The sequence below is a fragment of the Drosophila mauritiana genome, chromosome 2R, assembly GCF_004382145.1.
Source record: "Drosophila mauritiana strain mau12 chromosome 2R, ASM438214v1, whole genome shotgun sequence".
NCBI lineage: Eukaryota > Metazoa > Arthropoda > Insecta > Diptera > Drosophilidae > Drosophila > Drosophila mauritiana.
Window position 1 is genome coordinate 8,427,616 of NC_046668.1, and position 26,531 is coordinate 8,454,146.

At 42.2% G+C, this 26,531-nt stretch overlaps 1 protein-coding gene across 8 annotated transcripts in view; it reads right to left on the bottom strand.

The window, feature by feature from the left end:
- Positions 1 to 26,531, bottom strand: part of LOC117137374 (myocyte-specific enhancer factor 2) — a 42,834-nt gene that overhangs the window by 8,546 nt on the left and 7,757 nt on the right. For all 8 annotated transcript variants that reach the window (XM_033298785.1, XM_033298784.1, XM_033298778.1 and 5 more), the window contains exons 2-3: positions 16,270 to 16,485; positions 9,988 to 10,046 (exon numbers count right to left, since the gene is read on the bottom strand). The gene's annotated coding sequence lies outside the window, so the exon portion shown is untranslated. The remainder of the gene's footprint in view (positions 1 to 9,987; positions 10,047 to 16,269; positions 16,486 to 26,531) is intronic.

The window sequence follows — 26,531 nt, forward strand, 5'->3', positions numbered from 1 at the left end:
GTGTATGTCTGTGACTCCGAGAGTCATTGCAGCAATTGTAAGGGGAAAAAGGAAAAGGGCGGAAAATGGGGTGGTGGCAAACACAAGGCCATGTGGCAGTCAGCAGCAGGATATCAAGTGCTCAAATTACGAATTTGTCCTGTTTTGTAGCATACTTATCAGCGTCTGCAATTGAATTAAACTCCCGCTGCTTTGGCTACTGCTGAAAAGCAGACAAACGTGGGGTGTTTTTAAATGTCAGCGGAGTGCAGTTGAGGCGAGGTTGTTTAAACAGACAGAATATATATAGATATTGAAAGCAAATTATATTTATTTTCATTACTTCAATGTGAGTAAAAAGCAATTCACGATTATGGTGGCATTGGGAGTTTTTCGGTGAGCTGCTATCTTTAATCAAAGTATCTAAGACATTAGGGAGTTTTTCCAGCACATATGTTTAGTAATGCCACGAGTAGTTTGATTTCTAATAGCTAATAGACAAATGTAAGTAGAGTCCGCTTCCCACCATCATCAATCATACTAACCAAACTGATCGTTTTATCGCAAATCTGCATTTTGTGCGGCCGGTAGCACCAAAAAAGCTCAACTAGTATCTAATCTGGCAAAAATTTCAAGTTTCCGAAAACTCTTTATAAATCAATTGGTCACGTCATTCGCGGGGAATACATAGTATAGTAATGGGCACACAATGGTGTTTGTTTAGTCAAGCGGCACTTCAAGTGGTGCAGGTGTGGGCCTGTGCGAAAACAATCGAGAATGGCAGCAGAAATATTCGACTAATTGCGGCTAAAAAGTTGAGAGAAATGGGCGAAGGGACCTACGTAGACTAATCACCGCAACGGAATGTGGCGAGAAAACAAAGGATGTGCGGAATCATCCATGGCCCGGGGACAAAAGAACTTAACACGGTTTTCATTGCAACAATCTACCATTTGCGGTTGCTGCATTTCACTGGGTCAACGGCAAAGGCGGCACTTGAGCAGGATGCCAGCAGGACGAATGGAATGAAGGTAGGAAGTAAGGCAGGAAGGTAGAAAGGATGTGCCGAGTCTGTTCCATTGGTGGATGTATGTCAAGACATTTGTCTTGTGGCCGGGCAATTAAAACGAAGCAAACTGCCGCCACACGTTTGCCAGCTTCTCCATTTAATTGGCCCAAAGACTGCGGCGGCATCATTAGGCAAATGGCCAAGAACAAATCTCAAGAATGTGGGTGTTTTGCCCAGCTCCTCTGATTTGCAGTTCCTCCGTTTCCGAATTTCTCAGTTGGACCGGACTGAAAAGGGAAGCCTTCTGCTTAGCAACTTTGCGCTTTCCCTAATTGTTTGGACCAACAAAGGCGGGGACATTATCGATTTGATTTAGTGAATCACGCCCTGCGGCTTTTTCTCCGATGAGCGGGCATTAAAAGGCGAAAACTTGTTGCTCGCCTTGATTGCGCTCAATTAGCATTTGTTGCGGCCAAATTTATGCAAATGTTAAACTTTTCCGTATTTTGGAGGAATGAACCCCGGACCGATTCAAAACCAGTTGCGATCGCAATGAGATGAGCCGATCTGAATGCAATCTCTCACCGTCTGGAGCTTACAGCCTCAATTAGAGCGACAGAGATCGCGAACGAGAGACCTTTCATAAATTCCGTTTTTATGGCTGCTGACCGGCCAAATTTCAAGTTTAAAAAACTCCGAATTTATCACCTCCATTTCAAATAATAACCATTACGTGGGTTCATACGCACGTTTGCCTGGCCAGTGAGTGTTCTAGATATATTTGTTAATTTTTCTTAATTCACTAGCTCTGCGCTTTTCGAGCTGTCTTGACTTCCTTGGTCGCAGCTCACTTTCACTTTTCATCAGCCAGATCAGATCCGTCAATGTCCCCGACTTTTGTTATTGTTGTTAATGTGCCGCAGTTAACGCATTCCTGGGACCCCGGTTATAAATCTTGACTTAATTAAAGACACGCGCGCGCTTTAAGACGCGATGAAAACGAGTCATTGCGTACTGCCAATGAGCCGGAACTTTTCTGTAGTGTTCGGGGGCGGTCGGAAGTTGAGTTTAGAACAGTAAATTACGAGCAAAGATGCTGGGGATAGCCATCAATACCAATTGGGGGCGAAGAGATAAGGATAGGATTGAGTTTGAAGAATAGGTTCTAAAAACTGCCGAGTTGAGAAACTAAAATGCACTTGTCATACAAACTACCATTGTTCTTATTAACATTTAAATTTATCTTTTATATTTAAATATTACCCACAACTTACACACATTTTGCAAATACCGCGCTCGTGGTAAATGCTAAAGGCAAATGAAAAATACTTTTGAGATAAAATGTGCCTGTTTGAAGCAAGTGAAATATCTGCAAACTTCGATTTCCAATATTTTTGCAAGCAATCGCATCGGCTCCGCGATATCTGGCTCCCTTCCTGCACCGCGTTTATCAACAATTTCGATTGCAGAAATGCCAGCGAAAGCAAAGAATCCAAGGTTTTTGTTTTTCGCCCCGAAACACGCGTCTCATGTTAAGGTAGTCGAACAAATTTCAGTTCTCCGGCCCCGAGTCACCTAGAAGTACACCTAGAGCACTTCTATCTTATCGCCAGCACCTACACAGCCGCAAAAGCGGGCGCAGTGTGGGGGATGGTGCCAAACCAAAACACAGGCGCAAACAGAAAGAAATCGTTATAATAATAATAATTTTTATTATTTTTATTTTTATATATGTGGGGGAGCGCGGCGGCAATAACCATAATTATCACAGACACTCGAGAGCCGCAAACACGGCAAATGGCAAAGGAACATTTATTTTTTAATAACTACACCAATACATCGAACAGATTTTGCTTCATGTGGCTTGTCAGTGAGCCTGGGCACCTTCACATGCGCACGTGTGATAAGAAAGACTCTCGCTCTCGATGGCAGATAGTGGCCGCAAAAAACACGAGCAAATAAAACAAATTTTGATTGCGAATTTTTTATCAAGCACCGAAAGCGACAACAACAAACGTAACTCAACTATTTTTCGTTGAAAATTTGCCAACAAATTATTTTGACCTGATAAGATGTCGGTTGGGTTTTTCTTTATGGATTGAATTTTTTGTTTTTCTTGCAGTTTTTCAGAATCGTATATTATGTTTGAGTTTCAAAACTAATTGAAAAATATAAAAAAACAGTTAAAATATTTATTTCTTTGCTTAACTTATGAACCTTTACCTTTAGGTATGGGAATGAACTAAATATATATAAAAACTAAAATAATAAGGAAAATAAATACATAATATTATAATTCTCTATTGTTGAGACACCTAAAATACAAACGCGACCCAAACGTGACTACACCAAATAGTGTTCAAGATCTCCGAGGTTGATGATGGTGATCGTGAACGTGATCGGAGGTGGGGTCCCGTTATCTAGGCTCTGCAATGCCGAATGACCGTTATCGTTTATCGGCGATCGCCGTGGCTAAGTCCACGGCAAATCTGCGGTGATTATCGCCATCGAATGGCTTTGTTTGTTGATTGAACCCACTGCCCCCTGGATCGTATCGAAAATCCCCTACTCCCTCCCCTCGCGACCCCCCTATGATCCTGCGTAGGTGTCAAAGTGCATTGCACGCATGTCCAGCTGGCTGAGGCGAGATAAGAGAAAATATAATTCACTGTGCATTTGCTGCTGGCTGAAACAAAGTGCAGACAATTATCAGCAAATTCGCCAATCAGCCAGCCAGCCAGTCAATCAGTCTGTTAGTCGGTTGGTCGGTCGGTCGGCCATAAAAACTACATGCAAAAGAACTTGATAGCAGGGAAATGGATTTGAACTTCGCCGGAGGAGTACGGTTCTCGCGGGCCCTCAATATTGATACGAAAATCGCTTATCAGCGAGCGTATATAGTATTTGTGTGTGCGTGCTCGCCCGTCCGAGTGTATGGCAGCCACTCTCAGCATTAAATCGCAAGAAAAGAAATTGAAACATCGAATGATATCAATTGAAAGGGAATAACTGGAATCAACATAGCGAGGCACAATTCGAAAACCAGGCTGATATCTCTCTTTTTCTTCGGAATCCCAACGTTTGGCTCAGCGATGACGTCAGTTTGCATGGTAACTTGCTTATTTGGTTCCCGACATGCCGGCTGCCAGTGTTTTTGTAATTGTAAATTATAAATAATCAAATTGCCCTATCGGCATATAAAAGGAGCGGTTTACAGCCCATCGATGATCTGTAAATAATTACTAAGCCTTTGGGCGGAATGATAGCTCAATAAGCAAACGAAAATTAATAGGGTGGATATGATAACCAAAATTAGGTTTTATAATTCATAATTTATAATTGATTTAAAAATGTATATAAAAGTATGACTAACAAAAAATCCCTTATATTGAAATGAGGCATTCAATTGGATTATATGACGCTCATAAATATCAGTCAAATGGTTATCACAAACAGGAACAATTATTCTAAAGACAAGAGTAAAAATCGCTTTACCCATTTTGCAAAGATATTTAATTTCACCTGGTTTTAAAAACTAGTTTTCAAAACGAAAACATTCAGTAGTAGATAAACTTACATGAATCGCTTTTCAGCTGAGCTTCCGTTTCCTCGAAAAATGTTCTCAAAAATACACTACTCAATAGAAACCGACGAGTTTTGAACTTTTCTGGGGATGTCAGGTCGCTGGCGAGGTGTTTGCACAAATGTTTCCGAGCACACACACGAAAATCTTTGCAATTGAGATGCAAATTGAATTATTGTTTGAATTCTGGCTTTGTTTACGGCGGTCGTTCGATAAACATCGGGGCGAAATGCAGTCAGTGATATGTTTGCTGTTGTGTTTGTCGTGTGCTTTAGCTTTTTGTAAATATAAACAAAGTCCGGGCTGGCGGGGGCGGGGATGTCGCGGCGGCGGTTGGCGCAAATAAAAGTTAAAAATAAAAACTTATAATTGTCCGACGGCTGTTGTTATTTTTATTATTGTTGCCATTTATTTTTGGAAATAGACGTTGAATTTGTTTATATGGAGTAAAAATAAATTATTGCGCGTAGTGCGAGAGCAGCGGGCCAGCATAATTTCTCGCGGCGTTCGATTTAGTATCTCTATCTGTTGTGAATCGCTAGCGGAATCGGATCGTTGGATCGTTGGCTCGGAATGAAAATATCGAACTCGCAAACGGATCGCAAACTGATCTGCCGAAATCGAATCGAATCGAAATCTCAAAATCTCGAAATCCCGAAAACCGAAAAACTGAAGAAGCGGCGCTGCGGACGCGTACAAACGTACTGACGGATATGCCGTCGTTGACGTCGTAACGCCAAGTACGCACACACAGATACGCCCGCACACAGCTGCACTGCGCCAGGCTCTCTCGCAGTCGCACACTCACACACACGCACAGCCAGCAAACGGACACGTATACGTAGGCTGGCGGTGAGGATTTTCGTTTCGTGGTGAACTCACTCACACGCGCACACCTTCTAACGGTGCCTTTTGTTTTTGCCTTTTTGTGTAACAGAATATCGCACACACACATTGCCGGGCAATGGGAGAGCGGGAGAGACAGAGAGAGTGCGCAGTCGCTGACTTTGAGTTCTTACTCACAACGAAAGCAAGAGTGAGCGAGAGGTGGCGGGGTTTCGGGGCGTTAGAGTGGGGGGCTGGTGGGGGTGAGTGAGTAATTCGGTTTGTGAGTGAGTGCGTGCGGGAGTCGAACGAGAAACATATGGTTTTTGTTTGTGCCCCAGCCAGACACACACACGCACACTCACCCACACACTTGATCAATCAGCAACAGTTACAGTTAGTTCCCTCGCAGAGCTTGTTGTCCCACTCTGGCAACCTCCCATAAATGTTAATTATCCCCCACTTCACCACCCCCCTTCACTACACCCCTGCTAAACATCGCTTTGGTTTCCGTTTTCCTTTGTATCCGTATCTCCCTGCCTTCCAGGACCTCTCTCCTCCCACATTCTGGGTTTTTTTGTGTGTATTTTATTTATTTGTCCTTGCCACTGGATCCTCTCTATAAACACCCACCTACCATTAGTTTTCCCCCTCGACGCAGCTTAATAAAAACTTTGTTGACCTGCGTTTGGCAGCGGAAAGAGGTAAGTATATACTCGATACCCTGTTACAAAAGATGTGGCATACTTACTAGCTTTGGTTACGCCTTTTAGAAACGTGAAGTATGGTATAACTATCATTAAAATTAATTTCATTTTTAATAGGTGATATTAACTTCAAAATTGTGACTGCTGTTCTTGTTAGCTTCGATGTGAACTAGAATATTGAACTTGATTCAGACTATATGTGGTTTTAAAGCTCATTTGTTATATATTTTTGTACGATACAACATATCCTGTAAGTCGTTTGCCAGTGGGTTTAATATCAAACACTTTCGGCTAAAAAGGAAGGAATCGGAAGGGACAAAGGGTAGGACCCGTAGGATCCTAGGGTGTGCGGCAACCAACGATTCATTGTTTCTGCTCGATTGATGATTGCCTATTCAGACAGAGGTAAAGTAGTTGTATGGCTGAAGTTGGGGCTTAATTTGTGAATCGGACCGCCAGCCAGCCAAGTGGGATCCAAAGCCCTGTGACCCAGACCCTGTCTATTGTTGCGTTAAGCGAGATATTATTTACCTTAAACACGCTCTATTATGCAGGTTATGTAGGCGAAAAGATAATAAAGTAGGGATACATGTACCCCTACTTGATCCCAATAGGAATTATTACAAAAATCGACTTTTATAAAGACAGGAAAATTCGGAACGTTAGAAGTGATTAGTCTACTTCTGTGAAGCAAATAAAAGCTGTGGCTACTTTTCAGGCAGAATAAAGTTCGTTGTGAAAAAATCTACTGTATAAAGTGTAACCCATTTATAAAAGTTAATTTCTTACACTTTACCATCTATAGTTCTAACCCATATAAGAAATGATTTTGCGTCTATTTATAAACAATAAAGATAATTCCAATAGCGACAATTTTAGTGATTAGCCATTACAATATGGCATTTGTATCAATAAGAAAATATATTAAAAGATACTCTTACTTACTGTAAGCTCAGATTTAATAAATGGAGTGATAGTTAAAACACAGACAAAAGGACATTGAGGGATGTGAAATCTTAAAGAATGCCCATATTGCAGTTGCAGTTAAGTGGACGCAACTTTAACGTGACTTTCCGAGTAATATGCGAATGCCAGATGCCGCAGATATTGCTCCGCCCCGCCGAGTGAATGGATTCTGTAAAAATCACGCATAACCGATACCAAGTGCAGCGCGACCAAGTTACCCGTTTTATGGCCCTCGCCTCTCGGCGGCGCCACAATGTTGCAGTTTGAGAACCGAACCCAGCAGCAAACGATCCATGTGTGTATATCCGAAGATCCCTTTCCCACTCCCATTACCAATCCCATTTCCATTTCCATTCCGATTCCCGTTTGCAGTGTCCTTGTGACTTTTAACGCTTCCACTGGGTGCGACAACTGCCAACTGCAAACAGTCGTCGACAGTCTTAATTCAATAAACGCCGCCCGGCGATTTGCGCATGACCATGTACCCCGATGCTGTGCGCCGTACGGGGTATGCTGCATGTTGCATGCACTCAACACATGTGCAACATGCGGCATCTGCGGCAGCAGCAGCAGCAGCATCGGCCTCAATGTGCGTTGAGTCCGACTTTAACTGCTTGGCAGGGGTTTCTTCAGGGGGATCTTCGAGTACCCCAAGCCAAGCCACGTGAAACTCATATCCATGCTACTGCCCTCCGCCGTTGATGTTTTTGTAAACGCTGCGTAGGTAATTTCATAAATCTCATTCAAATTGCCCTTCGTGCCATGCCCATCTTGCAGATACCCAGCAGTAGAACAGCACCAAGTGTATCCGGAGGGTTGTAAGCATACGGAATTACAGGAAAAACATCTTTTTAATTGCTCGTCGAGATTTGGAAATTGAAAAATGTCTGTGGTGGTATCAATTATGCAAATGCTGGGCCCCGAAAAAAGCAATGGAAGTTCAGTTCAGCTCAAGTGATTTCGACGCGGAAAAGTCTCTGGGGAGCTGGTCGACTTCCTGCCAAAGGAGAGGGGTAGGTGTCGCCATTAGCATTGCCTAATTACATTTCAATTGCTCGACTTAAACGGGCTTAGGACCCCGACTTGCTCCCTAATTCATAAAAATCTCAATCAATTTCCCCGGGCACTGAGTGCAATTTAAATGTGATTAAATGCCAGCTTAAGTACGCTACTGTTCCTCTTGCCGCTCCTTTATTGCGACAACGTCGAATTTTGCCTAATCTAATCAATTTTCCCCGATGCTAAACGCCCACGCAGAAGAGCCTCTTTTAGCTACAGTTTCAGGCTGTCAGCCCGAATAATTCCACCTTAACACGTGTGTCATTGCGGGGCGAAGGATCGAGGGATTCGGATTCGGATTCGAGATTCGACGGTGAAAGCATTTCTCTGTTTGCATGACTGATAAGTTCCCAGAGAAGAAGGCCGGATGCCTAACCTTCCATTTTGACTGGCTCAGAATGCGAAAACTGGCCTCTAATTGGCTTCGACTGTCATCCCGACTTGCAATTAGCATGGCACGGCAAATAGAAAACTTTTCAACTGTTCTAGCACACATCCTGAACTGAACGACCTGCCGTCCGCAAAACTGTCACCGTCGACCATTTTCCCTTGTTACCAAACTGTTTTTTTTTTTACTCCTCACACTTTTCCTTTTCAAGCTGGTTTGGGAAAATGGCACATATTTAATGCGAGAACTCTTTTTTTGGGGCAAGGACGAGCTGCAAAAAGGTTTATAATTGAAACTGATGACATACATTCAAGGTGAGCTAATTGAGTTCCCCCAAACTGGATTCGCATTCATTCATAAGTTGGCCCATTGATGGACTCATAAAGTGTGTGCTTCAGTATCAACTAAGTGGCATATCATTCGGCGAGCGACAGTGAGTTGGGTAATCATTTTGAAACATTCGGAATAGCTAGCGAATAAATTTCGAGTGGGTGGCATATCAATCAATGTTATTTATGCATATCCCAGCTGACACTGAAGCAAACTCGGGAACACACTAAAACATTCATGTACTGGGGAAAACTAAAGTTTGAGTGGGAGTGAGCTGCTGACCTCGGTTGCTTTAATTCACGGCATTGAAAAGCGGTTTAGGTTACATTTTAGCTTGTTATAACGCTTTTTGGAAGGAAAGTACGCTATAAATAACGTGCATCACAATTGGAATCTATGGTATTAAGTAGGGCGGAAAATAACAAGAAACAATTATTAAAGTCCTAGTATTTTAAAATACAACATTTAAGTTAATTTAGAACTTAGTCCTGTCATAGCTTCTTGCCTTGCCAAGTAAACAACAAATTCAACCGAAAATTTGATTTAAATATTACTACGAAATACTGTTTATTGTGATTCCGAGATTGTGTAGTAGGAAACTTGTTGCCTATGAAAAACTCCAGCGACAGTCTAATGTAAACACTAGACAACCAAACTACCTTCTCCTTTTTCCCAGCCAACAAAAACCGAACTCGTGGAAAACAATACCAAGCATCCTGGCTGGAGAAAAGGGATGGGAAAAACTGGTGGGAAAGCAGACAGGCAGACAGGCAGACACACGGAAATTGACAACTCGCAGAGCAATAAAGAAAAGTGTCCCGCACAAACACACACTCACACACAGCGGGAGAGAAAACGAGGAGAAGGAAAACCCGAGGGGGTGGCGGCGGGTTGATAAGTTTATACAATTTCCACCCACAGAACCTGAGTTATGCCTCTACATAACACAATATTTCCCTAATGTCTTTATTATGTTCCATTGAGTGTAAATATTTGCCTTGCACCCACACACACAGACATACGCAAACACAAACTTGCGCACGAGTGCGTGTGTGTTTGTTGGCCAGCTTCATAATACGAGGCACGTGCTTCATAAGAAGGTGAAACAAGCCGAAAAACAAAACAGGTTCTAAGGACTCACCTTCTTCGGGGAGCTCGCTTTCAGCAATTTTGCCGACACAACAGGTACAAAAGATGGAGCTGCAAAGAGGCGGAAAAATACGAAAATGGAAATTAGAAAATTGGGTGGCACTGGGTAGGGGCGGCTTACGACAAAACGCCGAGCTGCGAAAACGCGTCCGTGACGCCAGCGATTTATGACGCTCAGTTCAATGCACACGCGTACCACGTTGACCTCCTGCATCGCGCTGTTCGCGCCCCCCGCCCAGGAGCCCCAGAGTCACTAGAATCTCCAGAAGCCCCAGAAATCGGTGGCAAAGTCGGGGTCCGCACATGTGCGGCATACCCCCTGCAAAAATCGACTAAAAGAACTCAGATAACGAGTTGGATAACCGAGAAGCTGCTGCGTGAGTCCCAGACGACAAGTGAGCAGAGCGGGTTTAAAGTTGAAAGGATACCATAAATCTTGTAAGCTGATGCAAAGCGACATTCGCCGAAGCCGCAAACAAAGCCACTGAATGCGTGGGGAACCAAGGAGTAGGGCGGCGGAACAGTGAGCCATCTGAAGGCTCAACAAGTGACGCAGCGACGTGGGATGCTGCTCGAGGAGTGGGGTGGTGATATATAGAACCTATCACTTCCATTAAGAATTGCTTTTAAACTATCTCCTGAAGTATTCCGAACGTTCTTCTTGTTTAATTTAGTAACCAATGTCAGGAACCAAAATCGTAACAATATTAAGATCAATGTTATTAAATTAAGATTAAATTCTATAATCCTAGTAATAATGATGAAGTCAAATCTTTACACCCCTACCCTATAGAAACAAAATGATGTTCACCCAATCAGCATTTGCAACGTGAGGACTATTTCTCAAACTAATTTCCATCAGATGTTTGTTGCATAAAAGACACTCAGGAAATCCCCAGGCCAAATGAGGCACATTTCCCCGGTCTGGATGGACGGGATTACCGATAGCGAGCCCGGTCTCAAGTGGGCGCATCCTTTAGCTGCTGATTTGGATGGCGAGGTCGTTTCCTGGTTGCCATTGCATTTGCAGTTGCCGAGCCAGAAGTCAAATGGCATATCTAGCATAACATTCTCCTCGACTGCGGATTCTCTGGCCGAGAATGTCTGGGCATCGGAATGGAGGCACCCAAGCCACTTGAGCCCCGTATCCGTGTGCGCTTGTTTCTGTTTCTGTATCTGTATCTGTTTAGGAGCCTGCAGCCACATTTTATTGTTGTTTTTCTCACCTAAAGCCAACCGAAGCAGCAGCAGCGGCCATAAGGCGCATCGATGTAGAAACATCTTATGGTTTTCCATACACTCGGCGAAAAAATTATGAAATTGAAACTACTTAAAAGTACAAAAATATATTAAAAACCACATTAAAACTGAAAGAAAAATAGCAATGTGTTAACTATTCTTTATTTAACAAGTATTCAACCATTTTTGGTATGAAGAATTTTGGTTTTTAAACTTTAAATGTTTATGACTTCAGTGTAGGTTATGTGAGTACATACTATACACATATGTACATATGTCTATATCTTCGAGCAAGTACTCGCAATGTTTCCTTTGATTTTTTAACTTATTCGGCCTCCGAAACTACAACAAAGCCTAGACAGAGGCGGAGCCCAAAGGGGCTTTACAACATTTTTTTAAAGAACATAATTTTTGTAAACAACTAAGTGCAGGAAAATTCCCATTAAAGGAGTCCAGAGCTGGGAAACATGAAGAACCCCTCAACACCCACACCCATGAGCGCACACATACATATGCATGGACAGGTTCACCGACACGCATCTCTGCCGTACGCAAATGTTATTGACGTGGCAGGGAATCAGAATATCAGACCATCAGACCGTCAGACCGTCGCCCAGACTGACAGGCAGCCAAGAGGGACTGCGATGGGGGATGGGGGCAAACTGCTGCCACTGATGTTACCGTTAAAAGAAATGCAATTAAAATGAGTCTCTAGACCCCTGAAAACTTCGGGCAGCCGTAGCACTCGTAGCACCCGTAGCATCGGCAAACGGAAGCAATTAGTAAACTGAGCGGGGCAGCTATATCCGAGTATATCCGAAGCCGAGGGGTAAATCCATGGCAAATCTCTGCCTGCACACAACACGCGTGCTCTACGTGGCTTTTTTCCAGCGGAGATCGGTTGAAATCCACGCGGCGGGGAGGGAGGAATGCACTCGGGAACTGGGCACCGCGGAGCACAGACAATCCTTTGGCCACGGCCACACCCCCTCCAGCCCACCTTTGCATGCACATGTGTATCCCTCGATCTTCGTCACGCCTTGGGGACATGCCCAAGAAATCATAATTTTTCAATAATGCTGTTTGTCACTTTCGGTTTGGGGTTACACAGCTGAGACCATGGGCAAATGGTATAGAAGAACAATTGGTCGGAAGGCGGGGACATCTAAATATAGATTAGGAGATGCCTAGGAAATCCATCGAAATGTCCTATAGGAATTTTTAATAAAACTTTTTGACAAGTTCGTTAAACACATATCTAAACTATGGGCACTAAATAAAGAAAATGGGTATTTAAGGTTCTTTGCAAAAATAATCAGTATATGGTTAAACTAAAAAGGTTAAGATTTCCATTCGAATACCTAATATACCAACATCTACAACGACTCATTTTCAATATTTCCAAATACATTTAAAAAGTTTTCCGAAAAAGGCGCCGCCAAAACAAATCTACAGACAAGTCGGGCCTCCGTTTTTCGATGGGTGGGCAGATCGTCTGTCTGCATTTCTGGACCACCCAGTCGAGCGGTAATGCAAAACAGCCGGGCATTAGGAACATGTAGAAACCAATAAGAATAGGCAAACATAAACTCAGAAATCCGTATAAACATGGAAACAACCAAACCAGACGAGCGGACAGCCCGGCGATTATGATGAGATGATGCAAACGCAGAGAACTATATTTATAACCGCATCTACGACTGTGACTATATATCTATATCTGCTTTCTGCACGATTTTAGACACGGCACGTGCCCGTGCGCTTTCTGTAAAAATAAAACTCGGGCCAATAACATTTTTAGCTCAAATCGATTGTTTACTTGGCGCTTGCAGAAAATTGATAATATTTGGGGGCCTTAAAGGGGGTGGCGACCTGTTGTTGTCTCTGATCGGCTGGCCAGTTCATTCACAAGTTAAATTTAAACAAAAACCAAAACAAAATCTTAAATTTAGTTATGGCCCAAGAGGAAAAATCTATTAAAATCTATACAGGTTTTTAGCTTGAATTTTTCTCCTCTCACTGCGTTTTCCTGTGTTTTCGTTTTTCTGTATCGCGATCGGCGATATTCAAAATGGCGGTCTGTGGGGAAGGAGCGCATGCGCAAAAAACCGTGAACTCACCTCAGTGGAACCCACCTCTCGCCTGTCTGTGCAATTGAGTGTGTGCGTGAGCGCTGACGCCATTTGCATTTCGGGCTAAATATAGACAAAGTGCTCGCCTCGATCGCCAGTCTTCCCCCTTTTCCACCCATTCTACACACCTCTCTCTACGATCTGCGTTGGTGTGTGTGTGCCCACATTACGTTGCGCTGCTTTGGTCCCTCTCTTCGGATGCTCGTGTGTGAGTCTTCCCCACACCTTTCTTCCGCACACTTATGCTGGGGCCCCTGCCAAAACTACATCGGTGTGGGTTTGCTGATTAAATTTCAGTTTTCCTCGGCAATTCTCTTTCGAAATTTTCCGATCTTTCTACACACGATTTTGCAATGGCTGCTTCTGTGGGGAAGAGACAGAGCGGAAGGGGTGGTGGACACCCAGGGTGGGGAAGACAGGTGCTGCCAAAATGCGTTACGAAAGCGCCTCGATGTGTAACTGCAAAATGAAGACCCATGCGGTATGTCACCCTCCCACTCTCCCCATTCCTCCTCCACCTCTATATAGTATCCTATATTGCCCGCTCTACCAGTTGCTGTCCATGTCAGCTAACAGCGCCTGATGTCTGTCGTCGCCAATTGCGCAGCTGCAGATACACATATGGATGGATACGGATACAGATACAGATACAGACGCCGACACAGATGCAGATACAGATACAAATACAAGGGAAGGGGCAAGGAGCGAGCGAGAGGATGCCAGTGTTTGCTATACTGACATTCCGTATAAACAAATATCTGTGTATATATCTTCTTTACGTTGGGCCCATATAGCTGTATTGGCCCCTTTCCTCGTATTTCTTGGCAGGCAAGCTGGATAATCCCGGCGGCGAAAAGCACATGGAAATCGTAATGCCAGAATGTGTGTGCCTCAGATCGATATATGATCCAGAGCTATGCGATATTGGTAAAGAAAATAAATGGAATGCAAAACATTCTGAATAACGCTACGATTCGCTTGTTTTCTTGAGTATCCCTAGAGATCTAAGAAATCATAAATTGCAGGAAAGATCTGAAATAAAATGATATCTGACCTAAAATATTGTATTAAAAACAAAAGATTTAATCAGCTGTTCTGCCTCCTTTTCCACAAGAGTATTAAAAAGTTAAATAATGCTCAATTTTTTTAAGAAAATATGTTGTATTATATTTTCCAAGACTTCTTTCATTTGAGTGAAAACTAATATTTATTCAAATTTGTTCTTTGTTTTACCAATGAATCAGAATGAACTGTTAAGCTAACATTTCGTTGGCCATTTCCATAAATTCTGTTCTTCTGCACCGAAACAAGCTCCATTTCGCCGCAATTGAATTGGATCATTCAAATTGAATTAAATTCATTTCTTTTGGCTCAGCCCTCTTCACATTACATTTTATCTGCGCTGAAACAATTTTAATTTGCATACAGCACTTGCCAAAAACCAAACGCGAAGAAAACGAATTAGAAAACCAGAGACCAACGGTCGCAGAAAATGTTGCAGAAAACTAGAAAATTTTGCCAGTTTCTTGTTTTCTTTTTCTTTCTTGACGCTGTTGCGGTTGCTGTACCACCCCGTGGATGGGGATGGGATGGATCTGATATTTTCACGCTTAATCACTAACTGTCCCTCTCGCCTGCCGCCGGTGAATGTGGATGTGCATGAGTGTGAGTATGAGTGTGAGTGTGCGAGAGTGTGTGGCTGTGCCTGTGGCATAGCGACAACAAGACATGAAAAACATTTTGGCCCGCGGCCAAAATACTTAAAGCTGCAAATGAAATGACAGAGAACGGGACGTCGACGACGACGTCAAGCCAAAACTGCACAAATGTCAAAGGGGGTCGGAAAATGGGGGGGGGGGGGGCGGCGTAGTGGCCCGCCAAAGGGAAACTTTAATTTTCCTTTATTGCGGTCGTCGAGTGCAATTATCGAGCGTAAACAAAAACGAAAAGAAACAAATCTCGCCCTGCGTTTGCAACAAATTTTATCTTCAGGTGAACTTTTCCGGCCCTCTGTTCGTCGAATAGATATATGTATATGCATGTATAAGTATATAAGTACTTATATATATGTACGCACGCCGATGTGTATACATTTTGGCGACGCGTGCTTGAATACTTGATGATCCCCTGAATATATAATGTTATATTAACGAAGGAGAGAGCGGGACGGGGCGCCATTCAATGACGTTCGATATGATGCCAGAGGAAAAATTCTGACACACAGAGGAAGCTCTGCAGATACGTACTTAATTAGCTGCAAATGGTGTTGCTTCTTGGAGCTCGGCAATTCAAAACCATCGATATCTGCACGGAACCTTGTAACACAATGCTTTTGTTTCCCCACAAATTTCCCAACCGAACCCCCCTCGTCCACCCCCCCTGTTTCCATGGCAAAGGGAAGGAAACATTCTTGGCGAAAATGTTTCACGTTAATTGAAAGTATTGGATACTTGGCTGTGTGTGCGAGTGCCAGTGTATCTGTGTCTGTGCGCATCTCGCATACGCAGCTGTTGTTGTAGGTCTGGTCCGATCTGGTATTCGTAGTCGCAGACTGCCCAGGAATCCGGTCGAGAGCCAAGAAAGCTGCTCCGAAATGGATACGACTCTGTGTACAGCACCAGCTCTTAAAGGTCCACTCTATACGTATGCCAAATGAACCTGCGATTCGTAATACAATCAAACTTCGCTAGAAATACTGTATAATGTAGCAGTTCTTGTAGATCTACACTTTCATAATCAAAATAATATAACCAAAATTATGTGAGAACTAAAAGATTTAATATTGGAACTTTATAACGTCTGAATATTAAGAAATATGGTCATATAGTGACCAAAATAAATCATCTAACACTGTTATAATTAATAAGCATTATAATCTGTTAAAGTTAACACTGAACACTTACTTTATATGGGAGTCAACTGTCCCTGCAGTAATTCGCTCCGAAAGAAGATCTATGGCCAGTGTTCAACGAGCATCCCGTGACTACCCAAAACAGAGTCCTAGAGAACTCGCGTGGATCACTTATATTACGGATTTGTACATTGGCTTATTGTATGCAGTTAATGGGAATTGACATTGACGTTGACACTGCTGCTTCCACCTGAGATTTGTTGTATAACTGTAAGTAAAATGGGGATATATATTAGCCATTGCACAAGTGCTTTTCTATCGTTTTCAGAAGAAATGTGCGCAAACGTGAGTCCCCCGCTGTGGCGAGCCTACACAAAATGCAACAGGTCGGGGGTCTTCGGGGGGTCGATGAGGTGGCATTTGGAATGGCGATGGGGATGGCATTTGGGGTGGCAGATAGTCACTTGCAGGATTCTCTTGTGTTGAGGGAAATGCGCGCGTGCTGTGCTCAACAATCGCCCACACAGAGTCGGAGTATCTCTGCGGCAGTATCTGTATCTGTATTCGTATCTGTGGGCCGCTTTGCTGTGGTTGTGAGTGTCAGAGTGCGTGGGTGGCTAATGAAATGCTTCAGCGACAACGGCAACAGCCACAGCCACATCCACATTCACATCCCCAGCAGCAGACAATCGGAGGCAGCTCCTCCATGTTCACATACCCCATCCACCCAGGTTGCCATAGACTTGATCAGCTTTCTGTATATCATTGGTCCCCGAGAGGAGCGTGTGCTTGTGGTGCTCCCTTTGTTGCTATGGCATTTCCAGTGAAATGGCTACCTATGAGTGCCTCAGACTGCCACCTCCTGTGGCTACTTAAAAAAAAAAATTAAAACTTCAAAAAACACCAACGCACACTCAGAAGTTCCTGGAACTTAAAAGCCGAATTAAGAGGGCCATCTATTTGGAACCTTTTTAAAAACTAGACTACTTAAATATGAGGTCTCCAATTTCGGATTCAATCCCTTTTCTAGGGTATTGACAAGTCGTTACCACACAGACACAAAAAAAGTAAACATCAAACAGATTCAGCTGGCAGTTGTCTCTCATAAATTTCCCCCCCAATATTTTTCCACATTTCCCACCTCGTTTTATTCTTTTTGCTACCCCACTTCCCCTCGTTTTCTATCGATGGCATACATCTTCTATACCTTTAACATTCCCTGACGCCCACAACATATACTTATGTATATAGGAATACTTTGAAACTCTCTGTTTCTGTGTCAAAAAGTCAGAATATACTTTATAATTCTTTTTGAATACACAAAATATTTATTTCTTCACAAAAAGTTATTGTTTTTAAATCGTATTTATGTTTTGAGCTGATTTCGTTCAGTTGAAATTCCGAATTGTCACGGTTTTTTTCTTTGTATTTATCGTAATTTTTCGTGCCGTTTTCAGTTTTTCAAATTTTGAGCATTTGCAATTGTTGGCTGTCGGCCAAAGTCTACAAAAATTTGCGTAAATAAACAACTTTTTGCAATTTAGAAACAACATGACGAAAAACAAACAGCATAGACGAATAATTATAAAATGGATAAATAATTAATAAAATTTTTCAATTATTCATTATTATTATTCAAAATAATAAAAGTATTTGGGGAGGACAAATTATATTCCTTACCCGTTTCAAAAAAATGTTTTGAAGAAGTAGAAATTTTTAAATAGAAGTACTGGAATAAATATTACTCGTTAATCTTATGGAATTTATAAACCACATTAACTAAGGGCTAGCAATAAAATTTGCACAAAGCGGAAAAGAGTAGCGGGTAAACTCGAAAAAGGGGCACAACAAATATTTTTAGACACAGAAACATATAGTGCAAAAATCGCGGGACGGGGTAATGCAGAGTAGGAATATTGGAGGGAACCAATGCACTGGAAGGCATATTAAATTTCCCAGCGGAAACGGAAATGGCTCAAGAGCTCTCCTCTCGCCATCCAAAGTGATTGACAGCTTCAGCCCGCAGTCAACCTCACATCCGACCTCATCTTGAGTTCTTTTCCTTTGTTTTGCTAGTAACCAGCCTAGCCCAGAGCAGAGGTATTAGTTGATAAGCTTTTCATGCTAAGCTGCTTTCGGGGAAAAGTCTCGAGGGGTTCTTATGCTCCACTTTTAACTGTTAGAAACATTAACTTTTTGCTTACATTTTCGAATGGCACTTTTGGCGCCATCTGTTGAGCACTTGGTAAAACCGAAGCCGATCGTGCGACTGGCGCCGTCTAGCGGGCTGACTATTACAGAACGACCTCTGGTGGCGAACTTGCACATCACTTGCTGGCAACATGTTGCTAGCTTCACTCAACATTTTGAATTCTCCCGATTCTTTATTTATTACTCTTTTTCTTTCTTCGCAAACAGATGTTTTCACTTTATTTTGGTAAATTTCACGACTTATGACAGCGGAATTGCACTTTACTGGATGAAATTAAATTTAATTGGCACCGCTTCACTCACGTCCGATGATCGATTGCGATTGTTTCGATTGTCGTCGAATGGAAACGATATTACGATGTGACACGGACACTAGCGAAGCGAGCCGATTGATTCGGATTGAGGATTGGAAATGAAAATATTGTACAAGAATATATATGTGCGAGGAGGTATAGACGTGTGTATATTTCCTACACTTCACTTTACTGGCGCAGAAAATCGCATATACACCGAGAATGTATAATTATAAATAAATGTTCTATAAAAAACGCTTTTTGTTTCTTCTGCTGCTTTTCCGTTTCGTTTTGCTCGAATCCGTTTTGTTCTGTTCTGTACGGTTCAGTTCGGTTCATATTGTGTTTGTTTGCGTTTGAGCCATTTTAAAATTAGAGGTAACCCGAAATAAGGTAATAATGCCGCCAACAAGGCGCAGACATCATCTTTTGACTGGCCTCAAAGCCCCATCCTCTGGGGAATCCCCGACCTCGTCGAATCCCCTGCAGAATCTCTTTTTGATGAGCTTTCGAGCTAAGCGTCGCCAAAGCGCTCTTGTAGCGTTTTAATGGCGTTTTCATGGAAGTGATTGAGTACTGCGGGTGTGTGCTTTCCTTTGTGGGAGTATGTGTACAAAGGATTTTTCCGCTGGATTGTGGTGGCTCTTCAAGGATGCCAAATTGGGCAGGAGGCTTTGCTTCACGGAAAACTTTGTTTGCCTTTTTATGTTTTGCCAAGAAGAAGCTAATCAGATTATGGCCCAATCGTATTAAACGGCCAATTATGTATTCAACAAGCGAGCAAAGCGTTTAAACGGACTGTGCAATAGAAAACGAACAATTCCCGGAATGAGGACTATAAAACAGTTAAAGTATGTAACTTTGCAATAACTAATAAAGCTCTTAGAGTATAAGTAGGTACTTTATGCGTTGATAACTATGTGTGTAACAGGTAGAAGAAAGCGATTTGGAACCTATAAAGCAGTACTAATCACTAGCCAATTCGATCGGGTTATATATTTCCATTAACATTGATATGACAAACACATTTTGACCACGCCCACTCTAACGTTCGCAAACCAGGATTTTACGCCCAGAATTTTCTAAGATATCTGAGTGTTTTTAAAATGTTGTATTTATGTTTTAAACGTAATTTTTAAATATCTCCTTCGCACTCCTGTTTGTACATGTTTTCCCAAACAATGTAACAATAAAAGCATAATGCTAACACTTTTTTATAGCATTTAGTTAACTTGTTATATTTTATTGATTTGAACTAAGTTATCGACAGCCCGATATTTACCGAGCAATGCGACGAATGGCGCGCGCGTTTTGACTGCTCGAGCGGATCGGATAAAGCTCTTAACTCTTCATTCCGACTGATCGGTCGGAAATAAATCGAAAAGCCACACACACAGACACACACGGCGACGCACAGCCGCACACTGAGAGATATATTTTAGAATTGTATTATTTTTGGGCTTTGGTTCGCATTCGTTTTTGATTTGCTTTGTTATTGTACACGTATTTTGGTCGCCTTCGACTTCGGTTCTGTTCTGTTCAGTGTTCTTTCGTGCTGTGTTGTTGCTTTGACCGGCGATCTCCTTCAACTAAAAGAAAGGAAACTCTGAGCATCTGTTTTCGTGGGGCCGCCTGTGCGGCGTGGCTGCTGCATTGGAATTGGAAGTGCGATGATGAAGATTTTTAAATAAATGTTCACTTATTTATATAACCACGGCCAGGGGCCAAGGGGCAGCACTTCCCACACAGATACGCACACACACAAACACACAGCGTACACCTCATGGCCCGCAAAAATATCCACTGGGTATTATGTATATATAGTATCCTCCGCGGATCCCTAACTGGTTGCGTTTAGTTTCTCTGGGGGTGGCTAAGCTAATTTTCCCACTCGATGGCCGGCCGCAGAGTATCAGTTAAAATTAGCACTGAAAACATCAATATTTTTACATTTCCCGATGTGCATGATTTCCATGGAATTCCACAAAACAAGGAGTTATTTTTAAAACAGCAGAAGGCAGGCAGTGAAATGTGTTGGCTCAGTTGGCAGAATCCGCAAATAACGAATGCCAAACGTCCGATTTTTCGATTTGACTGTCGGGCGGGAAATCCTTTTAGCCAAGTACTATTATTAGTACGAAAGGCCTCTGCTTTTCCTCTAATTCGGCTTGGAATAAAATCTTACAATTGTAAAGTGCACGCAGATTGCCCGAAATTCCTTCACCTTCTTCCGGTTGCGAATTACTACGCTTATGCAAACCACTCTTTAGCCATTTTGTCACGTGGCCAATAAACGTGTGAACCAAAGTTATGCAGTCAATGGAAGTGCGCCCCTAAATATGCAATGAGTTTTGGGAAAGGGCCAACGTTAAATAATATACTGCAAAAGTTAAAGAATTAAAGGAAAACTCAATGAGTTTCGCGCTGCGGAAAACGCGAGGAAAACGGCGGGAAAAAGCAATTTAATCGCGGGTTACTGTGGCCAATGAAGCGATACCTGGTCGCACTTACATCCGCACAAACACCGTGACAGGGAAAACTCACACAGATACTCACCTGCGTTTACGGCTATGGAAAGACGTATATGAGCGTAAAATTTGATTGAAAGTGATGAATTAATGAGGCGTTAAATGATTAAATACGGAGAGAATGTTCGCTTTGCGCCCTATTGAACTGGAAGCTTGCGACAGCATTAACAATATCGGGCCCAAAGGGTTAAGGCCCGCCCCTTAACCCACAACTCCACCAATTTGCTGTAATAAATTCAGTGAAGTAAGCAGAAGTACCAAAGGCACACCATCCTTTTCCAACCAAATTGAGTCCCACGATTCAATGAAATTGGTTATTAATTTCGAATCTGAATAACTACGAACACTTTTGATTACAGAATTTCAAACTTCAATGTACACTTATTGATTTTAAAATAATGCCGCCACCACAAAAAAGTTTCAGTATAGCGCATAAATTTAACTGGAATTTACCACATACATATATGAAAATATTGTTTGTTAAATAATACCATCTTATAAAAACTGATAAACTTGAAAAACTGAAGCAAGTAGGGATAATCTCGTTTAAATTACACGTACATTTAAGCTAACGTCAAGCTGGAAATACATAATTCAATATGTTTTGGTAATTCACGTGTAATTTGCATATTTACATAATATGCCTTCTGATACCTCTTTTCAACCCATCATCGTTATTGATGGGCCTTTCAGAAACATATACACCCACAATTCCAACGCCCCCCCTTTTCCACATTTTCCGCGCACGAGAGGCGCATTAAAAACCAATAACTTACATTGCCTGTCAAAACCGCACAGAAAATGTGGAAATGAAACATATTTACATACAAATACATAGAAGTACATAGATAGATATAGCCGATAGGTAGGTAACCCGATTCTATGCTGTAGTAACATCAGGTGCTTGGCACCCTTCGAATTTGCCCATTTATGAAGATGGAAGATTGAAAATTGAAGCGCGAAAATCGCACTGCACAGGAGCAGGAGCAACAACAAAATTAGCAATTTATTTTTATGGCTAAAACAAGTATAACATTTGTGTGTTTTGGCTAGATAAACCAATTTATTTGCCGTTTCCAGGGCATCAAATATTCAAACTGCGTGCGGCGTCAATCAATTGGAGGAAAAAAAAAACGGGGGGAAAGGGTTGGAGAATTTCCGCTGCGACAGTCAGACAAGAGCGAAAAGAATAACTCTGAATGCAAATGCAGTGTTCAGTTGTTGGTAGTGCTGGTAATATAGTCATAGACCATGGCCAAAACGTCGTGACTCGACGGCAAAACTTCACTTTCGCTATGGCCAGTTTTTCCCATTCAAATGCAAACAAGTTAGAACGGACAGGTGTGCAGGGAGGGGTCTGCCACGTTACGCCATTTGACGCATACAAAATGTCCTTGAAACGAGCTGCCCATAGTGCCCAGGTGAATGTGGGAATGGGATTTGGATTGGGATTGGGATTGTGTTGAAGGGATATGCAGTGGTAATCGCTGGCCCTGACAGGTGGCAAAATCTGACTTTGAATTCGCTGTTGTGCTTTGCATTCTCGATTTGCGGCGGCAGTTTCAAATTGACAAATAAAGTTGGAACGTAGTCAACAAGGTGCAGGAACTCACCAAAGATTATCCATAGATTATCCAAATATACAAATCCTATAGTTGGATAGTTTATTCGATCTATCATTCTCAATGCACACAATGTAATCTGTGGACTTGAACTTCTAAATTCCCCTCACGAAGTGTTATTCATTAAAGCTACAATTTACTATAACTTTAGAGCTTGTAATACTCAATTCGAGGGCACTGGGGTCAAAGTAAAGAGGGTTATCTTCAAGAAGGCTCTGCCCCCTGGTAAATGCCGTCAAATGCAGGCGGAATGCGCTTTGCATTCGTAATGAGCTTCGACTTTTGGATTCAGTTGCATTTTTGAGTTTCACTTGCAGTTCGCAGGGAAAATGTCACAGGAAATGGGATTTGCGGTTGTCTTGCGGCATTCCCTTTGTTGCCACTGCGGTTTGCGGCCATGTTGAATCAAGTGTTATGATAGGTATCCTCGCTCTTCGGCACACAACAATGCACCCAACCTGCAGCCATTAAGCACAAGAACACCCGAAAGTGAGTGCCATAAAGTAGGCAACACTTTCGCGGCTGCTCTTTTAAAACGCCGCTAAAAGCGCAAAAAATAGAAAAAACCATTTATAGGAGCTGTAGAAAAACTTTCCCCGCTGTTTGTTCTTATTTTAGATGCTAAATATAGACGGAAAGTTTAAAGTTGAACCGCTTCCCCCGCCACCGCGGTGAGTTCCCACAACTGACGTCAGTAGTTCGGCTACAAAAAGTGCAATATTTGAATATTCAATTAATTTATGCATTACCCAGACACACAGCCGTACACGCAAACACACAAACGGAGGGGCAGGTTGAGTGGGTGGCTCGAAAATTCCATTGCATAGCCGAGGGGCGTTGAGTGCAAAACACAACACAGAGATTTCAGCTCGAGCGCCTGTATGTATGCACTTTTTGAGTGAAAGTGTGGGTGTTCTTGGTCTAGTTCAGTGTTCGTGGGCCGCAGTCTCAGTCTGTGTGTGCGTGAGTATCTGTGTGAGCTGGCCACGCACCGCGACCAGCAAAAGAGAACACGCCCCCAGTTGGCAGCCAGTGAGCGAATCGACCCTCGACCAACCCCTTGGTTCAAGTTCAATGCAATGTGCACCCACTGTCGCCGGCGACCTTGAAGATTAAACCACGCGAAGCGGAGGAAGAGAAAGCGATGGAACATGCTAGCAACAATAATGAACAAGGTAAACCCCGGCAATTAAAGCCAGCACGTCACAAATTGTTTAATTTGCAGATAATATGCAGGGGATAACATTTAAAGCAACCTTTGAAACAAACAATTGATTGCTTTCGGGTTTCTTTTCCGCCAAAGTGGAATAGCCAATTATGCCGGGGAAATTGGCGGGAAACCGAGGAAAACTAAACTAATTCGGTGATACAACAAATAACGTTTGCCTATTTCTTTTTCTCGCAACCCTCGTGGCTTGCTGTTTAATTAGTTTATGAACTTCCACAACAAGTTGTGCAATGCCAGGAAAATCTGAGGAAAATTAGATAAGAACAGCAACAAGTGGCGGAAAAGCTGATTCATTTGAGGCGCCGTTTGTTTAAAATATGGAATCCAACAGTCTGTACTTTGTAAAAGAATTTATTCTTATTTCTACTCGCTTAAAAACATATTAAGTAGTAATAACAAATAATAAAACTATTTCTAAATACATAACAATCTTGAGGATTGAATAACGCGTGTTTTCATTACACCACCTGGCAAATAGTTTTTTTTTTTTCATCACACGCGTCGTATGCGTAATATTTAGAGTCAATAACAAAGGGTGTAAACAATGGATGAACAACCGAACAACAACTCATTTAACAAACATAGCTACACACAATTCCAAATGTCAGAAAGAGATGGCGACTCTTAACTAAAGTCACGTGTAAATTCCAAATGCTGTAAATTAGCATTTATTGCTAGTGGGACAACTAGACCGAGCTGAGAAAGTGATACGGGCGACAGGAATATCTCGATAAAATCATCTATACGCCTGGAAACTACTCCACTGGTGTTCATAGCCAGGCTGCACTGTAACGCAAGCAGAGCAAGCGACAAAAGTGATAAACAAACATGACAAAAAGTCAACAATTCCCGGTTTCAACCGCACACAATCCAATTAGAATAAGCTCGAAGAGCAATCAGAAGAGCGATGGAGAAACAGCGAGATCCCCAGAGAGAGAGAGAGAGAGAGAGAGAGCGTGCGAGTTTTGCAATATAATCACAATCACACTGAGAAATATCACATAGCCGTAAAATCTTAAATAACTTATATCGTGTGGAGGAATTCCAGATCGATGACCACTGGTGACATTGTTCTCAGTGCATCAGAGCTGGGGCTGCATAATGACATCACACCAGCGATAAGAACGAGATAGCCTCTGAGAGCGAGAGGAGCAAAGGCGATAGGTATATGACATCAGCGTGTGCACGATTTGTTAACAGTTAAACGCACGATCACTGGGCGAGGGGAAGGGGTGTGTCGGAAAAGAGGGGTGCCGTGGCATTACGAGTACCACCGATCACTGATCGAGCAAGCGCAACTTTCAGCAAATTTTCAGCTTCACGTGCCGAGCGAAAAGTTGGACAAACAAAAACTTGAGCCCCCGATTTCTGCTGCTCACTTTTTCGGACATCGCATTAAGCTTTAATTGACGTTTAACGACTCACGCGTGAAATCTCTTGAGAACCGGTTGTCTTCTATTTGCTGTTCTTAGCTATTATTCCCAGTGTTTCATTTATATATATATATGTATGTGCATATAGATATGTATTTATTGTCGCCCAAAAGACCGCAGAAAGAGACAACAGCAGTGGGCCACAAATCATATAAAACACTTTGTGAACCTGTCGCCTCTAATATTTTCATTATTGATTTATTTGCTTAGCTGCTTTATCATGCCCACCCCTCCAATTTTTTCTCCTCCCTCCGGCATCGAAAATCTATCCACACACACATTCGCTTTTTCGGAGGCCTTGTTGTGCGTAACCATTTTTCGGTATTTGATTAAGATTTTTTATTATATTTCGTCTTATTGGTTTTTTTTTGCTTGCTGCTGCTGATGCTGCTGCTACCGAAGACATGTTGTTTAAAAACTCATTTCTTATTTGATTCCGATGTCGGATTAACTGTGTTTACTATATGTTTTCCGTACCTCTCGCGCTCGGCATCTTCGATTTTTATTCTTTTATTTGCGCCCAATTGACACCTTAATCACCGGGACACGATGAGCACAAAATGTCAGAGTCTGAAAGCTGTCAAAGCAGAGAATTCTTCTTATTCTTCCACTCTTTGTGCTAGGAAGTATGTATGCGTCATTTGAAATATTTCAGATAATATGTTACTTTAAGTATTGGGGGCATGGCAGACATCGAATATAGTATTATGTTTACTTTGCACAGTTCTTCCAACCTTTTAAGTTTGATTCGCTTTTTAGTTGCAATATCCCTAATGTATTATTACTTCTATTATGACTTCTTCCACTGCTGTTAGTACAAATTATATTTCCTAACGAAGCTTTCTGATAGCTCTTATCGCTAGGAACTTACTTCATAGTGATTTTATCAGTTTATTCGAGCTATTAGATAAAAACCGTGAAAATCTCCCAGAAAAAAAACTCAATTTCCGCACTTCAGCTATGCAATGTTTGCTTTGTTTAGTGGACTCCACCACTTGA